The sequence below is a fragment of the Mesoplodon bidens genome, assembly GCF_964165515.1.
Source record: "Mesoplodon bidens genome assembly, chromosome: 4".
NCBI lineage: Eukaryota > Metazoa > Chordata > Mammalia > Artiodactyla > Ziphiidae > Mesoplodon > Mesoplodon bidens.
This window is the reverse complement of record NC_138160.1, coordinates 66623883-66637411: the sequence shown is the minus strand read 5'-3', so window position 1 is coordinate 66637411 and position 13529 is coordinate 66623883. Positions and strand designations below refer to the sequence as shown.

Sequence of the window (13529 nt, the reverse complement as noted above, 5' to 3'; positions counted from 1 at the left end):
AACTAGTTATAGACAATACAACTGAAAAGATTGGCTGAGGGGAAAAAATATCATACAAATCAAGGATTATGCACTCAGATTGTGGCACAAGTGGCTTGAGTTCTTTCTTTTAAACCAAAACTAGAAATTTACAGGATGCATTCCTGGTTCGGTATAATTAAGGATGAACAATGAATTCCAATCAAGTACCCATACTCAAAGAAAATGTCTTGGTCATACATGAGAAAATTTGCAAATGAATGTTTATATGTTTTAAGTTGAAATAAAATGTTTTAAGTACATATGTATTTTTTTAACTCTAGCTTTAGTCAAATTTCTCAGTTAACAGCTCAACTCTTAATTCTGATAGCAATGGAAAAGAGGACTTCGAGTTAAAGTATATACAATGGAGCGATGCACAGATTATGGTAGGCACAAGAAGAGTTCCTTACAAAGAGGGGATGGTGTGGGAAAGTGTCTGGGGTAGGGGTGGAGATGAACCTTTAAGGTTAAGTAGGAGTTTTTGCAGGGCAAATTGTCAGTGAGTGAAGCACAGGGGTTAGAACAGCGGTCCAAGCGGGGAGGACAGTGTGAACCAAGGTAAGTAAGGGTGTACAGAACCGCAAGTTTGATGTCACCAACATGATAAAGAGAGTATAGTAAGACAGAGATAGTCAAATCCCATGCAAGTTAAATCTGTCTGCCCTCACTAGTGGAGGAGAAATGGATAGGAAGGGCCTCAAAGATACCAGATAGGATAGTGATGAACTTCCTGAAAGGTCACTTGTGTGCCATGACAGAGTTTGGACTGTCTCACAGGAAACAGAGAATCAGACGTTGGAGCTGTAAAGGTCAGAATAGTAAATCATCGGTGGTTCTGTGGAAGACGGATCTGAAGGGTACAGCCTGAGGGCAGGGAGGAGAGTTAGAAGCTGTTGCTGGATGAAAGGTCATGAGGATCTAAACCCAGGCAATGAAATGGAGCAGAAAGAATACGCATCTTAAGTTATGGAGGCAAGCTAAAATGAACTTAAGAGATTTGGAAGTCATCTGTTTAAAAGAGACAAATGAAACCATGAGGGTGAATACTGCCCAGCTGGAATGCATATAGCAAATTTTTAATAAGCCTTCTGGTGGGTCATGATTTTTACACTAAATTTTGTATGTATATGCCTATCTATATTTTGGAAAGGAAAGATTCTATAATTTTCAACAGATTGTTTGAGGGGTCTTAACCAAAAAGTTAGGAACCTGTATGCATAGTGAGAAGAGCAGTGGGTTGAGAAAGAAACCTTCAGAGCAGCAGCATTTAAGGGACCTATTGAGGAAGAGGAATGAACAAAAGAGCTAGAGAATGAGTCAGGCATTAGGAGATCCTAGCAAGAACAGTGCCACAGAGCCCAGGGAGTAGAGAATAGCTAACAAAGAACCAACAATGTCAAAAGAAAAGAGAGGCCTGTTAAGAAATGGACTGAAAATATCCATGGAGTTTGAAAATGAAGCAGTCATTGATGCCTTAATGAGCAGTTTCAGCAATGGTGGAGAGAGAAGCCAGGTTGTGGTGGGCTGAGGAGAAAACTACAAGTGAGGAAATAAGTAAAAACTTTGTAGACTACTTTTCAAAAAATTTGATTGAAAAGTGATACAAATTGGTAGCAGAAGCAGCACATAGGCTTAAGGGAGGATACTGTTTTTCCTAAGAAAGGGAGATATGAATATATGTTTAAGCTGAGCAAAGGGGGTTGGAGAGAGGTAAACGTTGAAAATACCAAAGAGAGAAAGTGACTGATGAAGCAATATCCTAAAGGGGCTGGGAGGAGATGTGGTCATCAGCACAGGATGGATTTGAACAACACAATTAACACCTTGTCCCTTGCAATCAGAGGAAAGGCATTTGAGGATGAATATAAAAATTAGAGAAGTTTTTCAAATAGCACCCCAAATTAAGGAAGACAAAGTCTAATGATCACAAGATTTTCAGATGCAGGGGTAGAGAATAATGATAAAAGGAGAGTGCTTGAGAAAGCGAGTATAGATTAGGAATTGATGGTGAAGAAGAAGAAAGGACAGCATTTTAAGATGAGCAGATACAAGTGAAGGCCCAGCACAGGCTGGGAGCCTGAATTTGCAGTGCCACACTCTGTGAGGTATTGTGGTTGCCTTCGGAAGTGCTCAGCTCCCCAAGCGTCAGAACCAGCAGAGAGGACTGCAATGACTATGCATGCAAGTTGAGGTTTTGCTGGGTTGAGTCAGTGGAAGGATAAGGGTGAAAGAGGAAACAGAATATGCTAGTGAGAACAGCTCAGAGGTCCAGATTATGTAGAAAAAGAAAAGATGCCAAGAGAAGGTTAAAGGGGCTGGAAAAATATGGCAGTATCAAGAAATACTGCATATGAAAGAGGGTAAAGGACAACTGCAGTGAAAGGAGGGAAATGGAAGATGGGAAGACTATGAGATTTAGAAATTGAGAAGGTCTCAGCTGTGGCCATGGAAATAAGTATATAAGGTAGCTTGGAGATGAAGGTCACTGGAGCTCAGGAAGTTTAAACAACTATAAGACATGTAATGTTTGCTGTCTTCCACATGGACACTGAAGTCATTTAGGATTATTCTGAGAGCTACTGGGAATGGAGAGCTCTTTAAATAATATGTAAGTGAAACTAGGAGATTTAGAAATGACAAGGGGCAAACAGTAGAAGACAATAGAGCACAGAGGTGGTAAGTAATATGTGGTATATAATGCCAAGTCCATCAAGAATAATCACTAATAAACCAATGCCTGTGTTCATGATAGCCAAACACAGACTCGGATTCCTTCTCAAGATGGCGCTCAAGGCAGCAACTACCAGTGATTAGGGACAGCATGTGAGAAAAAAGTCTACCTTGCCATACCTGGTAGAGCTGAATTTCATGAGCCTCAAAGGAGCAGGAATATTTACATGAGGCTGGAGAAGCAGTAACCTAAAGTTGGCTCTTCAGAAGTGGGGGTTACCAGCAATCTCAGTACCCTGAGCTTTGTAGAGTGGAGGAAAAAGCCTCCATTCAAAGAGTTTTTGGGTTTTGTTTGTTTTTTAAGTCAAGTTTCCTTTAAAACGAGTTAGTGGAAGCACTAACCTGTGCAGATGTTAACATCATGTAAGATACGTGTGGAAACATCCACACTACATCCACTCACCACTCCCATCCTGGAGATTCACAATGCACATTTATATGGGGAAACTATTAACTCAGGGTTTCCCAACTCTTTTGACCACAAAATTCTTTTTCCTGGGAACACATTTTAACATCTTACTCCACAGAATGTAGTAAAGGAAATAATGAATTAAGGGTTTAGACAAGTTTTTTTTACTGTGGATGTGTGCTCCTGAGATCACAATGGAGGAATAGGGGAACAGTTGGAGAACAAGTTTGGGAAGAGAAAGCACCAAGTACAGGAACCAAGTACAGAAGAGTCGATAAACTCCAGGGGCTTCTACAAAGGCAGTCAAATGTTTCAAGGGTGTAACTGAGATCTCAAGTTTACACAAAGAAGTTTGGTTAACAAGGTGCTTCAGTGCAGATACAAGTTGAGAAAGTGACATCTAAGAAGTCTGTAAAAGGAAGAACAGAAGCTAACTTAGCAAAAGGAGGAGGTAAAGGGAACAGACTGTGCAAAAGCCTAAGAATGTAAGAGAAGGTCTGGTAATTGAAGAACTCTTGTTTGACTAAAATACAGAGGTAGAGGAAGGGTATTGAGAAAACCACAGTTGATGAAGTCAAGACAGCCTTGTAGCCTGAGGGCTCAAAAGGATTTTGAAATGGTAGTAAACAGATCAGATTTGCATTCTGGTTTCCAAAGGGGACTACAGATCTAACCAGACTGAAGACCAGTTAAAAGGTCCTTACAATCATTTAGGAGAGACAAAATAATGCTAAACAGAGCCAAAGATTGGCAGTAGGGTAGAAGAGAGACGGATTCAAAAGATATTTTGATAATGTAGTATACTCATTACAACAACTGGCTGACCTTGGTATGTAAGGGATTGATGGGAGAAAAGGTTCAAGAAAGAGTCCTAGCTCTTTGCCTTAAGTGGTAGTCTACTGACTGAAACAGATCCCTCTAGGAAAAGCAGGTCTGGGGAGCGAGATGGGTTTAATGTAGCAGTACGGAGTTTGAGTTTGAAATGTCTATGGAATACCCAGCAAAGAGATCTAGCAGGAATTCTGAGATGGATCTGAAACTCAAGAGGAAAGAGAATCTGAGCTAGAAATATTGATTCTAAATCAGCATTTCATAGATAACAGAACACATTTGATCACTCAGGGAGAGGATACAGAACGAGAATAGAAAGACCAAAACAAAGTGGTTAGAGAAATAATTTTTCCAACTATATGATGACCGTGACATATACTGAGAGATACTAAATCAAAGAAAAATTGAATTTAAGTCATAAAGAATACTAATACATTTTGGAACATTCTATAAATTCCAAACAAACCCTCACTTAATAATAAAATTGAACTAAGTGAAAACACTCCATTCCCTAAGCCCTCCAGTTACTTGAGGTTTACTGAACTCTTCAAAATGTTAGTCGAAACATAAAATTTCACTCAATAGCCATAGTTTATCTAATTAACAGCACTGTGCCACTAGCAAGATGACTGAACATCAAAGCACTAATTAATATTTGGCTGAATACTTTTAAAATTATCTAAGGACTGGGCTTTGCTGAAGGATGTTACATACAATAATAAAAACACTTATGGCTTGATTACAAAATTAGGAATTATATTATATTAAAATGATATCCATCTCAATTCAAATCATCATAATATGGTATAATGAAATATCACTGAGTAATTATTGCCTCTTTGCTCAAGTTAGAATATTTCAACTCATTAAAAATGAAAATATAATTCAATTAACATTTTTATATGTACTTTTCAAGTTGTAATACTCTGGTCCTTTACCAGGTTCCTAGACTAGTAGAGACAGAAATTAGAATCTTAAGAACTTTCTATTATGAGATGGCTGAAATTATGGTCAAAAATGGAAATAACCACAACTGCAGCTTATTAAGCAATAATGGCAAGAATAATCCTTATTTTGCACATGGAAAACCTGAGACATGTGAACTGCCTATGTTTCCAGACTTAAGCTATCTTCAGACCAGAGGTGACAACAGAACACAGATGAACTCACAGTAAAAGACTACTTCTAATTCTCACCTTATCCTAAACAATGAACCTCTCATCTCTTATTATAAGGAAAAGTCAGAAATGAGTCAGAGCTCTTTTGTGTCATAAAGTGTAAGTTGTTAATACATCTATTTTGCTTGAGTTTTCACACTTGCTGAACAGCTTGTTTGTTTTTTTAAGCTCAAACAATCAAAACCTTATTATTATTATTATTATTTTTGCCATACGCGAGCCTCTCACTGTTGTGGCCTCTCCCGTTGCGGAGCACGGGCTCCGGACGTGCAGGCTCAGAGGCCATGGCTCACGGGTCCGGCTGCTCCACAGCATGTGGGATCTTCCCGGACCGGGGCACGAACCCGTGTCCCCTGCATCGGCAGGCGGACTCTCAACCACTGCGCCACCAGGGAAGCCCTCAAAACCTTATTTTAAGTGCTCCAACAGAGGCTAAAGATTGGAAAGGTAGAATAATTTTTTCTCCTCACCAAGTGAAAGAAGTCTTTCTAAACTATAGGTTAGCCCTAAAGTAGACAGTGTGAAGAAGCTTATTCTGCTGCTATTAAATATATCTTTTCAGAAAAGCGGCCCCAACGAATTCTAACACTGTGTATATAATCATTGTTCATATGATCCTGCTTAATTTTAAAAACAATTTTTTTCACTACAGCTCTCCATATTTTTTATAGGATTTTTAATCTAATGTGTGGGGAACTGATTCTTTGTTTTTGTTTGTTTTGTGTTTTTGGTCAGAGACATTTCTTTTGATGAATCTATAAATCAATATATATCAGAGTCTTAACAAGACTAAAACACTTTAAGACATATAACTAAATTTCCCCAGAACTTAAGATCATTTACAAAAATGTGATTATCACAGAACATATTGTACTATGCACACCTTTAAACATTAAAGATCATTTTTAACTAATAAAATTAGGCAACTTCCTCTGTACTTGTCCCTCCCTGCAGCAATTCTACATTTTAACTGTAGATTTAGACTCTTTCCAAAAAAAAAGCAGTTACTAGCTAGGGAAGTGAATTCAACCTATTATCTTTATGAGAATTTGGCTTGAATTAATTTACATTAGTTAATCACTTACCTAGCAGGATCCTCGGGCAGTGGTCCTCAGATTTTAAAGAGTAAAGAAGCACCCAGGGTACAAATTTAAATGTGGAATCCTAGGCTCAGACCAGAAACATTACCTGATTCTGAAGGCCCCAAAATAAGCATTTGTAATTAGCACCAGAGATACTTTTGAGGAGGATTCATGCTAGAACACGGAGACAAAAGATAGATCATTTTGGGCTTCCCTGGTGGCGCAGTGGTTGAGAGTCCGCCTGCCGATGCAGGGGACACGGGTTCGTGCCCCGGTCCGGGAAGATCCCACATGCCGCGGAGCAGGTGGGCCCGTGAGCCATGGCCCCTGAGCCTGCACGTCCGGAGCCTGTGCTCCGCAACGGGAGAGGCCACAACAGTGAGAGGCCCGCGTACCACAAAAAAAAAAAAAAAAAATCATTTTAATAGGGGTATTAATGGGCCTGGATTTCAAGGCATTTGGCAGCCTGGGTAGGGCACAGCAGGTGTGACCCCAGTAATCCAATAAATAGCACAGGAAGCAGCAAAAGAAAAGAAGCTGGTTCAGGCTGGGCAGCAGCTGGCCAGCAGGCTCAGCACTCCTTCCTTGCCTTCCCACTGAAACACACATCTGAAATCAAACTTTAAACAGGATACAACATTGTACCTAAACTGGAATTGAGGGATTTGGGGTAGCTTTATTGGTAGCTTATGCTTGCTATGGCCTCTGCGGCAAAAAGTCCAGTTAGGAAGAGGATAAGAAGGCGTCTCACTCTCCTCAATTCTGTATTTCCTTCAGAAAAAAAGAGCCTGCAGTGGCCCCGCAGCTTGGGGCTGAGGACAGAGTTCATGAGACCGTTTCCTTTCCTCAACCCCCACCATCTTCCAAGAGCTTAGGGAACATCTCCTTCAGTGGAACTTTATGCAGTGGCATGCTGGAGCTGGATTGTATCAAAAAGTCAATAGTTAAGTTTTCAGGAATTTGGGGAGCCAGTTGACATAATGTTGACAGCCTGAAATTGACCACAGTGGGAATATTTACACCACAGAAACTGGCAAATGCCACAACTGGCTTCTAATACCCATTAGTAATTCTCTTTCAAGAACATTCTTTACCAGTGATATAATATTCATGGCCAGAGTGGAAGGTGTCAGCAATAGGTAGCTGTGGGAACAGTATGAGCCCTCAGAAGAATACAGTCTCACCACTACACTCAAAAAAGTATAAACCAGGCTTCCCTGGTGGCGCAGTGGTTAAGAATCTGCCTGCCAACGCAGGGGACATGGGTTCGCGCCCTGGTCCAGGAAGATCCTACATGACGTGGAGCAACTAAACCCGTGCACCACAACTACTGAGCCTGCACTCTAGAGCCCACAAGCCACAACTACTGAAGTGCGTGTGCCACAACTACTGAAGCCTGCATGCCTAGAGCCCATGCTCTGCAACAAGAGAAGCCACAGCAATGAGAAGCCCGCACACTGCAACAAAAAGTAGCCCCCACTCACTGAAACTAGAGAAAGCCCACGTGCAGCAACAAAGACCCAAAACAGCCAAAAAAATAAAATAAAATAAAATAAATTTATTAAAAAAACAAACTATAAACCACTTCAAATTACAGAAAAATACTCCCCTCATTAGAGACATTGGACTGAAAGATTAGACAAAGGGAAAATAAGACCTCTCCTGAGTACAGAAAGATCTATTCTTCATAAACTGGGTTGTATCTATCAACATGCTCTCCAACCTAACACTGAGAAGAGTCCTCCAGCATCTAAGTGCAGTGAGGAGGATGAAGGTAGCTTACTCACTCTGACAAGAATGAGCAACACTATCCCTACACAAGTCCCTCTTCTGTCAAGGTAAGAAAACCTGAAACCTCAATAATAGCACAGGGCCAAGATGAAGCTTGTGCACCATAAGAAAGAGGAGCACTGCCATAAAGAGGAAGAGAGAAAGCTTGCTCCTATAATGGGCTTACACTGGGAATCGGGAGAAAAACTTAGAAATTATCTAATTTACCAATTGAAAAAGAAAAAGGAAAAATAAAAACAGCCTCTGAAAGCAGGAGATGAGAAGGAAAAAAACAGCTAAGATTAAAAAGGAAACTGAAGAAGAAAAAACTGGAAGGGAATTCAAACATATAATATTGGGTTGGTCAAAAGGTTCGTTCGGGTTTTTCCATAAGATGTTATGCAAAAAACGGAATGAACTTGGGCCAACCCAATATTAGACAAACTCTATATAAGAGGCAAAAGAGAGAAGTACAGAACCTGGAAAAGAATCTCATTAACATTTTAGCATATACACATGAGGTGATCTCCAAACACGGAAGGAAAAGAACCAAGATGAAAACAATGTATACTGATTGATAGAAAGGACAAAAAACAGAGATCCAACCTACAAATAACTGGCATTTCTGAATTGAAATCATAAGCAAACATACCATTGAAAAATTTTTCCTGATCTGGGTAAAAGAAAGATTAAAGAGATTTACTTCTATAAATTGAGTGGACTCACTATGTTTGAGAAAACTGCTAGAAGGAAACCTATGCCTACAGGTAGTCTATGGAATATCTTTATTTAAAGAACAAAAAGGAAAACAAAAATGCAGGCAGAAAAAAACAGTTTACCTACAAAGGAACAAAAATCAGTGTAGCTTCAGCCATCTCTTCCACAGCAAGGAAAACCGGAAGATGATAGAGCAATGTCTAAACAGCTGAGGACCTGTGACTTATAATTTTATATCTTAGCACCTATAACAGAGTTAAGCACACAGTAAATATTAAGTAAAAATTGTAAGGAACAAAAGAAAAATTCAAAATTTTAAATGAATTTATTTTACATATCTCTACCTCTTTATAGCACCTTTCTGCAACTAAACTTTTAAGCCTATTCATCAATTGGATCTTTTCCCATTCAAACAACAGATTTATGACATCTAATCTTTCTGATACCAGTGTCATTACTTTTATAAGAAGATTATCATTTTTTTACATAAACCAAGACTTCTCTGCATGCACATGAGAGAAATTGTTCCTCCGACAGTGATGATTTGAACTGATCCACCAGCTCAAACTCTTTTGCTGCCTTTGAACAGTGGGACTTGTAGAACTAACTCTAGTCAGCACGTATGCTAATTAGACCAGAACCAGGAACTAAAGGCTTATGAACTTGGCCAAAGACATTCAACAAACAAGAAGGTACAAAAAGATCAACACTGTATCAGAGGTTATGGACTCAGTGCTGGTCTAAATAGTCTGAATATATGATAGAGCAATGTGTTTTTAAAATATATTATCAAGTGTCATTATTTTTTGGAAAAAAAAAAGCTGTTGGACTTTTTTGTAACGGAAAAGACAGTCCCTTTAAATTTTTTTTCTTGCAAAGTCTCCATTAAAGGCTAGATTAATGTGCCTTCTTATTTCCACAAGCTTTTCATTCATTCACTCAGCACCTACAATATCCTAGCACTTGCTATGTGTGTGTCCTCAGAGGAAGAAGTGTCAAACTTTTTCTGGGAAAATCAGAGAAGACTCCAAAAAAACAGGGAGTCTGGAGAACGCAGAACTGAATTTTGAAATTTGAATAAGGGCCTACCAAGTGGAGACAAAAGCATGTCAAAAAGATGGAAGTGCTCCAGCAAGACAGGGCCTGAAAAGAATATGCTACGTTAAAAGGAAAAAAAAAAAAAAGGCAGTAGTTGAAGCATAGGTTGTATAACGTATGGGCAGATAAGGTCCAATGGTTCCCAACATCAGGAGGAACCACCCTTGAAGGGGTTGTTTGGAAATGAGTAGGATCACACTGGGTTGTCACAAAGGGGAGGTGGAGGTTGTAGTTTGCTATTGCCATTTAGTGCTCAGGGACCAAGTATGATAAGCATCCTGCAATGTATGGAACAGTTCCATAAAAATGGCAGTTGAGCCCCCTTTGAGAAAAAATAAGAAGTAGGCTTAACAAGGTTGGAGAACTTAACCCTAGCGTTTCTTAATATGACTTTGCATGCATATCTTTGAAATCTGTGATCACAATGTGCATTTCACCCACTAAATACTTCCAAGGAAGCTATGTTTTTCCTCAGCAAGTGATACGTTTCCTTCTTTCCTCTGACCATCATGAAGCTCAGAACTCAGTCTGTATCCCACCACTAACAATTATACAACTGGTCACAGTATATATTTCAGTATAATGCACCCCAACCTCACCTTTCTATTCAAGCTTCATATTTTCATGACTGATTTACCTTTATTTTGTATGTTTTTATATTATATATAGTTTATAATCTACTGTAAGTACTTTTAGAACAAAATAGGGTATAAATTTTAAAATATAAGCAACAGAAGTAAAATGAAAAACAGAAAATAGAAAACTAGATAGTAAGATAGGGAAAAAACATATCGAGCCCCCAGAATCATCCTGGGATAACTTTAAGAGACTTTTTAAAAAGATTATAATATATGATCTTTGCCTTCAACAGTTTGTAATCAAATTTATAAGAAAAGATTCAAACGGAAAAGAACATTAGAGAATAAAAGACAGTAGAAAATAGTGATAAATTGTACAACCACTGTCTAAAGAATTACTATGGATTAAATAATCATTACAATAGCATGTATTCAGCTCTTACTATGTACCAAAACTATAGTAACTTGTTAAATCCTCACAGCAACCCTATGAGGTAGTCACTGTGATTTTCTCCATTTTACAGATGAGGAAATTGGGACAGAGAGGTTAAGCAATTTGTCCAAGGTAACAGCTGTTAAATGTGGCAGTTTGACCTAAGGCAGTCAGTCTGGAATCAGAGCCTCTGCTCTAGAAGAGTTACAGTTCAGATAATCCTAGAAGTATAAAAGGATACTGAAAGGCAGAGATGCTACAAAAAATGATGAGGAGTGGGGGCAGTCAGCGAATCTAGGAACAGGTTGAAATGAGGCAGAGTAGACAGGTAAAGAGCCTAACTAGAGAGTGTTAGGAATATTAAGGAATATAGGAATACTGGGGGTGGGAAAGGGGGGGGTGGAGCAGTTTCTAAATCACCTTAAAACTCTAAAGAGATTCTATTTAAAACAGAGGACAACAGGAAACTACTGTAAGTTCTTGAACTCAGAAGAGATGATTAAGAAGTTTTTCTCGAAAAGCCATTACATGACAGTGATATGAAATAACCCTAACTTCAAAGCTAAATTCATATTAGTAAATACTCTTTCTGGGTCCTATAAACCTACAAGATCAAGCACTTTAAGGCCTGGGGTGCCAGGTACATTAGAGGAGCCTCTGGTTCTACATCGTTTTCAGCTGCTTCTCCCTAATCTGGATGCTTTTACATAGGGTTTCTTCTCTGTTTCCCTACTTTCCAGTTGTTTTATACCCAGCTGCACTTGGCCCCTGAAGACATTTGTTAATCACCAAATAATTTCTAGGGCATTTTGTTGTTGTTATGGTTCCCTGAGCATGTTTATGTTTCAAACACTGCCTCTAGGGTCCCAAACTTGTCTCTAGGCTTCAAAGATATTAATAACCAAATAAAGCCCAGTCTTAAGGAAACTACTTACATAAACTTTACCCTACTTGTTTTTCCTAAGGGGTTGCTTATCATTCTCAGAAACTTAAAAGCATAATCTTGTATCATTCTATTGTATATCCAATGAATCCAGTTTAGAACCAGTGAAAAGACTGTTTCCACTAGTTTCAATTAAAATATCAATTTTTAAACCTTGTAATTGCAAGACTTTCTCAATACTCAACTTTTTTTTTGGCCAAGTTTTCATTTTGTAAATGTCTCCTCTTGTCCATATTTGACCCTTCAGAAGCAAGGAGGATTCTACGCAGGATTCTAATAATGTAATTGAACACTACATAGGGCCTATGCCTTCCACTTCTGAAAAGTATAAACTAAGCTTTTGCCACTTAAGAGTGAGGCCACTGTCGAAGTGTAATTTTTGAAACGTTATAAACATGATTCATACAAAGTGAGCCTGTGGCAAAGATTTACTAAATTCATAATGAAGGAGCAAGCTCAATGGTAAAAATTATAAAAATCTTGGAAATAGGGCAATAAAACTGTAATCATCAGTAGTATTTTTTTCTCCCAGTCAGAAATAATTTGCTCCATTAGACAAAAAAAAAAAAAAAAAGTAACTGCAAAGCCTGGGCCCTAATCTATACTATGTCAAACAAAAGTATAGTCCCCTAGATAATTAATTGATTCTCAGGTGGGCCTATTAGACAAGGCTCTATTTTGACTTTGAAAAGACATGTAACTATCCTTTCGCCTTGTCAGAGATGTTTATAATTTCTACCATCATAAAAGTTTGTTTCTACATATCAGTTAACTATTCCTTTATCCCACCCAACCCCCATTCGTAATTTCAAATGCTGAGTAGATACGTTATTTGGAAGAAAAACTCCTAATTCTTAATGATTAGAAACTCCTTCAAGTTAAGTGGCACTTAACCACTGGAATCACCAGTAACTTCATATCCTCTGTTTCAAGGTTACGAGGCAAAGAATTTCTGTCTCGGTACAGGCTTTAAACACAGGTCTGTAACTACCTAAATCGAGGGTGAGGTCTCCATGGTGGCCCAGGAGTACGATCCACACCCGCCAGCGGCTCGCCCCCGCGCAGCGGCTCCAGCGCGACCCGGCCTGCATTTCACCGGCGGGAGCCCCGCTTCCCCGGCCTTTTGTTCGGGGCTGGGCTGTTTCCCGCCCACCCGCGCCCGCCCTTCCTCTCTATCCCGGCAGTTGGGTGAGGACCGTGCGGGAAACAGAGCCGGAAAGAGGCGGCCGGCAAAGGTTGTGGGAATACTCACCCTGCTCCGCTCGGCCCCTGACCCTGCCGCCTAGCCCAGAGTGGGCGGGGCGACGGGGTCGGGGGAAGGGGAGCCGGGGAGAGGGACCCTTCACCCTGCGAGCTACAGCCAAGCCAGGGGTAGCGGGGAGGGGAGCAACGGGCCCCGGGGGCCAAGAGGGCGGTGGCAGAGGAGCAGAGCCAGCTAGCAGAGACGCCCACTAGTAATACCACTCTCTACCCCTCCCTCAGGTTCCGTCGCCGGAGGCGACCCAGTCGGAGCATGCGCACTGTACCTCCCGCACACCCTAGGACTAGGCTCGCGCGGACGGCTGACGTCCTGAGCCTCGTGCGTGGGGCGGGGGCCGGAAGGCGTGACCTCCCTGCAGTTTGCTACGGCAGCCGCCGAGGCCCCGCCCCGCACCTCAACGGCCTAAAGAACCGAACTGCGGCCGTTCCCTCAGCGCATCACAGAGGCGGCGCATTGAGGGAGAGGAGGGGTTGCCAGC

General features: G+C 40.3%; 1 protein-coding gene across 4 annotated transcripts in view; it reads right to left on the bottom strand.

Moving 5' to 3' along the window:
* Positions 1-13288, bottom strand: part of ATG10 (autophagy related 10) — a 234428-nt gene extending 221140 nt beyond the window's left edge. For 2 of the 4 annotated variants that reach the window (XM_081231548.1, XM_081231551.1), the window contains exon 1: positions 12782-13288. The gene's annotated coding sequence lies outside the window, so the exon portion shown is untranslated. Of the gene's footprint in view, positions 1-6254; positions 6385-12781 lie in introns of those variants that run through there. The other 2 variants (XM_081231549.1, XM_081231550.1) reach the window with 2 other exon arrangements.
* Between the last annotated feature and the right edge of the window lie 241 nt (positions 13289-13529).